This window comes from Lepidochelys kempii, chromosome 3 (genome assembly GCF_965140285.1).
Source record: "Lepidochelys kempii isolate rLepKem1 chromosome 3, rLepKem1.hap1, whole genome shotgun sequence".
NCBI classification, from domain to species: domain Eukaryota; kingdom Metazoa; phylum Chordata; order Testudines; family Cheloniidae; genus Lepidochelys; species Lepidochelys kempii.
In genome coordinates this window covers 184936124-184945305 of record NC_136382.1, presented here as the reverse complement: position 1 = coordinate 184945305, position 9182 = coordinate 184936124, and the positions used below count along the sequence as shown (strand labels likewise).

At 45.7% G+C, this 9182-nt stretch overlaps 1 protein-coding gene across 1 annotated transcript in view; it reads right to left on the bottom strand.

Annotated features, from left to right (window-relative positions):
* Positions 1 to 4252: 4252 nt before the first annotated feature.
* The window catches only part of LOC144930435 (uncharacterized), a 90439-nt gene continuing 85509 nt past the window's right edge, over positions 4253 to 9182 (bottom strand). Inside the window, exon 3 of the transcript XR_013635600.1 lies at positions 4253 to 7929. The gene's annotated coding sequence lies outside the window, so the exon portion shown is untranslated. The remainder of the gene's footprint in view (positions 7930 to 9182) is intronic.

Below are 9182 nucleotides of genomic sequence, written 5' to 3'. Positions count from 1 at the left end.
CTCTCCCTCTCTGGTATTTATCCCTCTGATATATTTATAGAGAGCAATCATATCTCCCCTCAACCTTCTTTTAGTTAGGCTAAACAAGCCAAGCTCCCTGAGTCTCCTTTCATAAGACAAGTTTTCCATTCCTCGGATCATCCTAGTAGCCCTTCTCTGTACCTGTTCCAGTTTGAATTCATCCTTCTTAAACATGGGAGACCAGAACTGCACACAGTATTCCAGGTGAGGTCTCACCAGTGCCTTATATAATGGTACTAAAACCTCCTTATCCCTACTGGAAATACCTCTCCTGATGCATCCCAAGACGACATTAGCTTTTTTCACAGCCATATCACATTGGCAGCTCATAGTCATCCTATGATCAACCAATACTCCAAGGTCCTTTTCCTCCTCCGTTACTTCTAGTTGATGCGTCCCTAGCTTATAACTAAAATTCTTGTTATTAATCCCTAAATGCATGACCTTACACTTCTCACTATTAAATTTCATCCTATTCCTATTACTCCAGTTTACAAGGTCATCCAGATCCTCCTGTAGGGTATCCCTGTCCTTCTCTAAATTAGCAATACCTCCCAGCTTTGTATCATCTGCAAACTTTATTAGCACACTCCCACTTTTTGTGCCCAGGTCAGTAATAAAAAGATTAAATAAGATTGGTCCCAAAACTGATCCTTGAGGAACTCCACTGGTAACCTCCCTCCAACTTGACAGTTCACCTTTCAGTAGGACCCGTTGTAGTCTCCCCTTTAACCAATTCCCTATCCACCTTTAACCAATTCCCTATCCACCTTTCCCTTTAACCAATTCCCATCCAGCCATTTTCTTCCTGTCAGGGTGCAAATGCCAGCTGAGGGTGAGGCCTGATACCTTTTTTTATTGTGGGAAGAAAGGACAGAGATTTTTCAATTAGCTTTAACTGCTGCTTGCCATTATATGTTTCTCAGGATCAATGAGAGGGGGTCGGGGCACTTGAAAAGGCCGTTTTGCAGCATGCCTGCATGTCAGGGTATATCAAAAAACCTGTGACTGACATTTTTTATTCCCAAGTTTAGTGCTTTTAATTAGGTACCTTCTGCTTGTCCAGTCTTCACAAACACCATCAGGCACTCTGTGGAAAACATACTTCATTTTCTTTAGACAGAAACTGCAGAAAAATGGAGGGTTCTTTTCAAATATCATTTGCTTAGGTTCAGGGATTTGGCTAGAAGGGAATGTGCACGTGCTGATCAGGGAGGAGGAGTGAGTAGGAGGGGGAGAGAAGAGAGGAGGGAGACAGTGGGGAGCGGGTGAGGCCTGGATAGAGCAGGGGACGGGGCCAGAAGCAGACCAGGGTGGAGTATGGGCAGGGCCACAGGCAGAAGAGGCAGGCTAGGGAGATACTGCCTCCCCAAGTGGAAGCTTCACCCACCGCCCACATCCAGAAATACATCTCACAATGTTTATGAAGATTAGTATGATATAAGATTTTATTAGATACCTCACTTGACCCTCTTTGGATAAATACTATGAAAGCAATGTGTTGGGTATAGTAAGTTTGTCAGGCCTCTCAGGAGCTACTGTTATAGAACAATGAACTTCTTGCCAATTGGCATTGAGGGTGTGACTGGGGTCCTAGTGGGGGCCAGCCAAGGTCACTCAATTAGGGTGAACTGCAAAGAATGGGGCAGACAAACCCCAAAGCTGGTGGATAATTCAATACTTAAATTTACCAAGCCGGCATAAAGCAGCTTCTTTATTACCTTACTGGTTGCCCCAAAAATAACAACACAGTTCCCTTAAAGCAACCCAGCCTCAGGCCTCCATCGAGGTATCCAAATCAAATATGATGAAGATTTCTGAAAATCATATTTCATCATAAAAAGAAAAGGTTCTACCAAACCCAAAGGATCAGACACATTACCTCCCATATTCCAGATTGCCTGTACAGACTACTCCTGTCTCCTCCACCTGCGCGTATATCCAGACAGACAACCTAACCATGGATGCCTCTACCCAGATCCTGGTGTGGATTTGCAGAGACTGTAGCCTGTATTTCCCACTCACAGAAAACCAGGCTGAGGGGACCATCCAGTGTGAGAGGTGCCTGCTGGTGGAATCTCTCAGGATATAGGTGGGAGAGCTACAGGAGGAGGTGGCTAGGTTGAGGAACATCTGTGCATACGAGGAATTCATTGACAGTATTCATAAGGAGATTTCCCAGGCTGAGAACGCTATCCAGCTAGAGAGGGCTGCTGTCATGCCACCGGGGGAGGAGGCTAAGGCTCTGGTACAGGGAGGACACTGGCAGCTGATTACTTCTGGCAGCAGGCCGTGCTCCACCCCTACTCCCAACCCACCCACCATGGTGATGGAGAACTGTTATACTGCCCTGGCAATGAGTAATGCAGAATCACCCCCAAAGGTTGAAGAGGAGAAGCCATGTACCCCCAAGGCAACCTAGGCAGCAGTGACCATGAGATGGTTGAGTTCAGGATCCTCACAAAAGGAAGAAAGGAGAGTAGCAAAATACAGATCCTGAATTTCAGAAAAGCAGACTTTGACTCCCTTAGGGAACTGATGGGCAGGATCCCCTGGGAGGCTAATCTGAAGGGGAAAGGAGTCCAGGAGAGCTAGCTGTATTTTAAAGAAGCCTTATTGAGGGCGCAGGAACAATCCACCCCGACGTGCAGAAAGAAGAGTAAATATGGCAGGTGACCAGCTTGGCTTAACAGTGAAATCTTCGGTGAGCTTGAACTCATAAAAGGAATCTTACAAAAAGTGGAAATTGGGACAGATGTCTAGGGAGGAGTATTAAAATATTGCTAGAGCATGCAGGGGTGTAATCAGGAAGGCCAAGGCACGACTGGAGTTGCAGCTAGCAAGGGATGTGAAGGGTAACAAGAAGGGTTTCTACAGGTATGTTAGCAGCAAGAAGAAGGGACCGTTATTGAATGGGGGAGGCAACATAGTGACAGATGATGTGGAAAAAGCTGAATACTCAATGCTTTTTATGCCTTGGTCTTCACAGACAAGGTCAGATCCCAGACTGCTGCACTGGGCAACGCAGTATGGGGAGGAGGTGAGCAGCCCTCAGTGGTGAAAGAACAGGTTAAAGACTATTTAGAAAAGCTGGACATGCACAAGTCCATGGGTCCAGATCTAACAGATCCAAGGGTGCTGAGGGAGTTGACTGATGTGATTGCAGAGCCATTGGCCATTATCTTTGAAAATTCGTGGAGATCAGGAGAGGTCCTGGACGACTGGAAAAAGGCAAATATCATACCCATCTTTTAAGAAGGGAAGAAAGAAAACCCAGGGAACTACTGACCAGTCAGCCTCACTTCAGTCCCTGGCAAAATCATGGAGCTGGTGCTCAGGGAATCCATTTTGAAATACTTGGTGGAGAGAAAGGTGATCAGGAACAGTCAACATGGATTCACGAAGAGCAAGTCATACCTGACCAACCTGACTGCCTTCTACAATGAGATAACTGGTTTTGTGGATATGGGGAAAGCGGTCGATGTGATATGTCTTGACTTTAGCAAAACTTTTGATAATGGTCTCCAACAGTATCCTTGCCAGCAAGTTAAAGAAGTACAGATTGGATGAATGGACTATAAAGTGGATAGAAAGCTGGCTAGATTGTTGGACTCAACGGGTAGTGATCAATGGCTCGATGTCTAGTTGGCAGCTGGTATCAAGCGGAGTACCCTGGGGTCAGTCCTGGGGCCAGTTTTGTTCAACATCTTTATTAATGATCTGGGTGATGGGATGAATTGCACCCTTAGCAAGATCACAGATGACACTAAGCTGGGGTGAGAAGTAGATACACTGGAGTGTAGGGATAGGGTCCAGAGTGACCTAGACAAATTGGAGGATTGGGCCAAAAGAAATCTGATGAGGCTCAACAAGGACAAGTGCAGAGTCCTGCACTTAGGACGGAAGAATCCCATGCACTGCTACAGGCTGGGGACTGACTGGCTAAGCAGCAGTTCTGCAGAAAAGGACCTGGGGATTACAGTGGACGAGAAACTGGATATGAGTCAGCAGTGTGCCCTTGTTGCCAAGAAGGCCAATGGCATATTGGGCTGTATTAGTAGGAGCGCATTGCCAGCAGATCGAGAGAAGTGATTATTCCCCTCTATTCGACACTGGTGAGGCCTCATCTGGAATATTCGCAAAAAGAAAAGGAGTACTTGTGGCACCTTAGACACTAACCAATTTATTTGGTTAGTCTCTAAGGTGCCACAAGTACTCCTTTTCTTTTTGCGAATACAGACTAACACGGCTGTTACTCTGAAATCTGGAATATTGTGTCCAGTTTTGGTGCCCCCACTACAGAAGGGATGTGGACAAGTTGGAGAGAGTCCAGTGGAGGGCAAGAAAAATGATTAGGGGACTGGGGCAAATGACTTACGTGGAGAGGCTGAGGGAACTGGGGTTATTTAGTCTGCAGAAGAGAAGAATGAGGATGGATTTGATAGCAGCCTTCAACTACCAGAAAGAGGGTTCCAAAGAGGATGGATCTAGACTGTTCTCAGTAGTGGCAGATGACAGAACAAGAAGCAGTGGTCTCAAATTGCAGTGGGGGAGGTCTAGGTTGGATATTAGGAAACACTATTTCACTAGGAGGATGGTGAAGCACTGGAATGGTTTACCTAGGGAGGTGGTGGAATCTCCATCCTTAGAGGTTTTTAAGGCTCGGCTTGACAAACCCCTGGCTGTGATGATTTAGCGGGTGTTGGTCCTGCTTTGAGCAGGGGATTGGATTAGATGACCTCCTGAGGTCTCTTCCAATCCTAATATTCTATGATTCTATGATTGTAAGGCTGGGAGGATCGCAGCCACCACTCCCAGGAGGAAACATAGGGTAGTGGTGTTTGGAGACTCTTCTGAGGGGGACGGAGGCACCCATCTGTCGCCCTGAAATGGCATCCCGGGAGGTATGCTGCCTGCCAGGGGCCTATATCCGAGAAGTTACGGAGGGATTGTCGAGGATCATCCAGCCTTCTGACTACTACCCCATGCTACTCATCCATGTGGGCACTAATGATACTGCAGGTATGACCCTCCGCAGATCAGAAGTGACTTCAGGGCTCTGGGAGTATGGGTGAGGGAGTTGAGAGCACAGGTGGTGTTCTTTTCAGTCCTTCCAGTCAAAGGGAAGGGCCTCAGCAGAAACAGATGAATCCTGGAGGTGAATGCCTGGCTGTGAGGATGGTGACACCAGGAGGGCTTTGGATTCCTTGACCACGGGATGCTGTTCCAGGAAGAAGGACTGCTAAACAGAGATGGGGTCCACCTACCGAGGAAGGGGAGGAGCATATTTGGCTACAGATTGGCTAACCTAGTGAGGAGGGCTTTAAACTTGGTTCAATGGGGGCAGATGACCAAAGCCCAGAGGTAAGTCAAAAACATGGAGACCTGGGAGAAGGGTCAGAATCTGGAGGGAGCGTGGACTGTTATAGTAGAAATAAGGGAGAGACAAGACAGAACTGGGGAGCGGAAATAAATCAGTATCTTAGATGTCTGTATACTAATGTGAAAAGTATGGGGAATAAGCAGGAAGACCTTGAAATGCTAGTAAATAAACAGAGCTATGACACAGTTGGCATCACGGAGACTTGGTGGGATAATACGCATGACTGGAATATTGGTATAGAAGGTGTTAAAACCATAGGGGTAGCCTAAATTCCTCCTTACCTGTAAGGGGTTAAGAAGCTCAAGTAACCTGATTGGCACCTGACCAAAGGAACCAATGGGGACAAAAGATACTTTCAAATCTGGTGGGGGAAAGAGGTTTTGTTTTGGGTTCTTTTTTTCTGTGGCCGTTCTCTCTTGGGACTGAGAGGAGCCAGACAGAAATCCATCTTCTCCAACCCATCCTAATCCAAGTATCCAATATTGCAACCAGTATAGGTAAGCCAGGCAAGGCAGATTAGTTTATCTTTTGTTTTGCTTGTGAATTTTCCCTGTGCTAAGAGGGAGGTTTATTCCTGTTTTCTGTAACTTTAAGGTTTTGCCTAGAGGGGAATCCTCTGTGTTTTGAATATGAATACCCTGTAAAGTATTTACCATCTTGATTTTACAGAGGTGATTCTTTTACCTTTCCTTTAAATAAAATCCTTCTTTTAAGAACCTGACTGATTTTTCCATTGTTCCCAGACTCAGGGGTTTGGGTCTTTGATCATTTTGTAACCAATTGGTTAGGATATTATTCTCAAGCCTCCCCAGGAAAGGGGGTGTAAGGGCTTGGGGCAATTGCTGGGGGAAGAGGAACTCCAAATGGTCCTTTCCCCTGGTTCTTTGTTAAATCACCTGGTGGTGGGAGTGTTACTCAAACCCAAAATACAAGGGAGAATTTGTGCCTGGGGAGTCTTTAACCTAAGCTGGTAGAAATAAGCTTAGGGGGTCTTTCATGTGGGTCCCCACGTCTGTACCCTAGAGTTCAGAGTGGGGAGGGAAGCCTGACAGAAGGATATAGCTTGCTCAGAAAGGACAGGCAGGGAAAAAAGGGAGGAGGTATTGCCTTATATATTAAAAATGTATACACTTGGACTGAAGTTGACATAGAAATAAGACACAGACTTGTTGAAAGTCTCTGGGTAAGGATAAAAGGGGTAAAAAACAAGTGTGATGTCACGGTAGGAGTCTACTACAGACCACCAAACCAGGAAGAAAGGTGGATGAGGCTTTTTTTAAACAACTAACAAAATCATCCAAAGCACAGGACTTGGTAGTGATGGGAGACTTCAACTACTCAGACATCTGTTGGGAAAATAACACAGCAGGGCACAGATTATCCAACAAGTTCTTGGAATGGATTGGAGACAATTTTTTATTTCAGAAGGTGGATAAAGCTACTAGCGGGGAGGCTGTTCTAGAGTTTATTTTGACAAATAGGGAAGAACTGATTGAGAATGAAAGTGGAAGTAGAAGGCAACTTGGGTGAAAGTGATCATGAAATGGTAGAGTTCATGATTGGAAGGAATGGTAGGAGGGAGAACAGCACAATAAAGACAATGGATTTCAAGAAGGCAGACTTTAGCAAACTCAGGGAGTTGGTAGGTAAAATCCCATGGGAAGCAAGTCTAAGGGGAAAAACAATTGAAGACAGTTGGCAGTTTTTCAAAGAGACATTCTTAAGGGCATAAGAGCAAACTATTCCACTGCGTAGGAAAGATAGGAAGTATGGCAGGAGACCACCCTAGCTTAACCAGGAGATCTTCAATGATCTAAAACTCAAAAAAGAGTCCTACAAAAACTGGAAACTCAATCAAATTATAAAGGATAAATATAAACAAATAACACAAGTATGTAGGGACAAAATTAGAAAAGCCAGGGCACAAAACAAGATCAAACTAGCTAGGGACATAAAAGGAAACAAGAAAACATTTGACAAATGCATTAGAAGCAAGAGGAAGACCCAAGGACAGAGTAGGCCCGTTACTCAATAAGTGGGGAAATAACTTCTTACACCAGCTATAACTTCATGTTTAACACCATTCCATTCAAGATGGATTCTGGCTAAAGGCACACTTACAGTAAACTCATAGAGGATTACAATATTCACACTCTTATCTGGTAAGTAACCTTCCTCACTGATAAGATCCGCTTTAACAAGAGTGATGTTAGAAGCCGTAATTTGCCCTAAACAGCTTTTACCGTTGACTTTTACATTCTCTGCACAAGTTATGGGGTTACTTTTACCTGAGCTCACAGTAAAAACATTTACATAAAAGGTGGCAGTGTTGGGGTATATTTGGTTACACACAGATAACTGCTTAGAGTCAAACAACATACCAACGTTGTTACAAACTGGATAGATTCTGTCCCATATTTCCTGTTGAGAGGAGCTGGCTTTTCAGGATGATACAGTTTCTGTTGTTCCTTTATTCTTTTGAGTTGGAGCTTAGGTCGGTCCACTTCTGCCTTCGCTTGTAGTTCCTGCAATCAAATATATGCCATTTTTTGTTCATGATCAAAACAGATGTTTCCATATTAGCTATTTTTTTATTTCCCTGCAATCGAAGATATGGCATTTTTTGTCCATGTTCAAACTGCTGCTGGTTTCTTATTGCAAACATTTTCACTGAGTCTGCTTCCTTAGCACTGGCCATTAACGGATTTTTCAGTTCCTGCTCTGGGGCTTTTTCTTAAAAGACAACCCCCTCTGTGAGCGCAATTCTTCCAGGCATTTTCTATTAGGTTCTTGATCATGGGTCACTCACTGTGACTAATTTTTAACGCTTAAACTATCCAAAATCCAAATTAATTTTTGACAAGTATGTGGTTCTGACCCAAAAACCCAGTTTAGCTGTGGTAATGTGTATCCTGCCAACTACGCCATTGTGACTGGAGTCCCAGTGGGGGCCAGCTGAGGTCACTCAGTAAGGGTGAATTGCAAAGAATGGGACAGACAAACCCGAAAGCTGGTGGATAATTCAATACTTAAATTTACCAAGCCAGCATAAAATAGCTTCATTACCTCACTGATTACCCATACACTAACAACACAGTTCCCAACACACAGGGGTCTCAAACTCAAATGACCACGAGGGCCACATGAGGACTAGTACATTGGCCCGAGGGCAGCACCACTGACCACCCCCCCACCGCTGCCCTGCCCCCCCCACTCCACCCCTTCCGTGAGGCCCCGCCCCGCCCCACCTCTTCCCAGCCTGCCTGCCCTGCCCCTGCACCGCTCCGGGAAGCAGCTGGGACCTTGGGGCGGGGGGGGGGGGGGAGGAATAGGGGTCTGTGTGTTGTCCTGGCCGCTCCTCCAGATACCTACCCCGAAGCTCCCATTGGCCAAACGCCGGTGCGCGCCAGGCCGGTAAATGCTGGGGGAGTGGGGGTGCCACAGGGAGCTGGCGGGCCACAGAAAATAACCCCCGCGGGCCGCATTTTTGAGACCCCTGCCTTAAAGCAACCCAGCCTCAGGCCTCCATCCAGGTACCCAAGTCAAATATAATGAAGATTTCTGAAAATTATATTTCATCATATAAAAGAAAAGGTTCTACCAATCCCAAAGGATCAGACACATTACCTCCCAGGTTACTGAATATTCAGTAACCATTTTCAGTTAAGTCTGTAGCTTTGGGGCCATGGTTAAGACCCTGGGTCTGTGTTGCAGCAGGCTTGCATGTCTGGCTCAAGAAGGCAGGGTTCTGGAGGCCCAAACTGGCAGAGAAAACAGA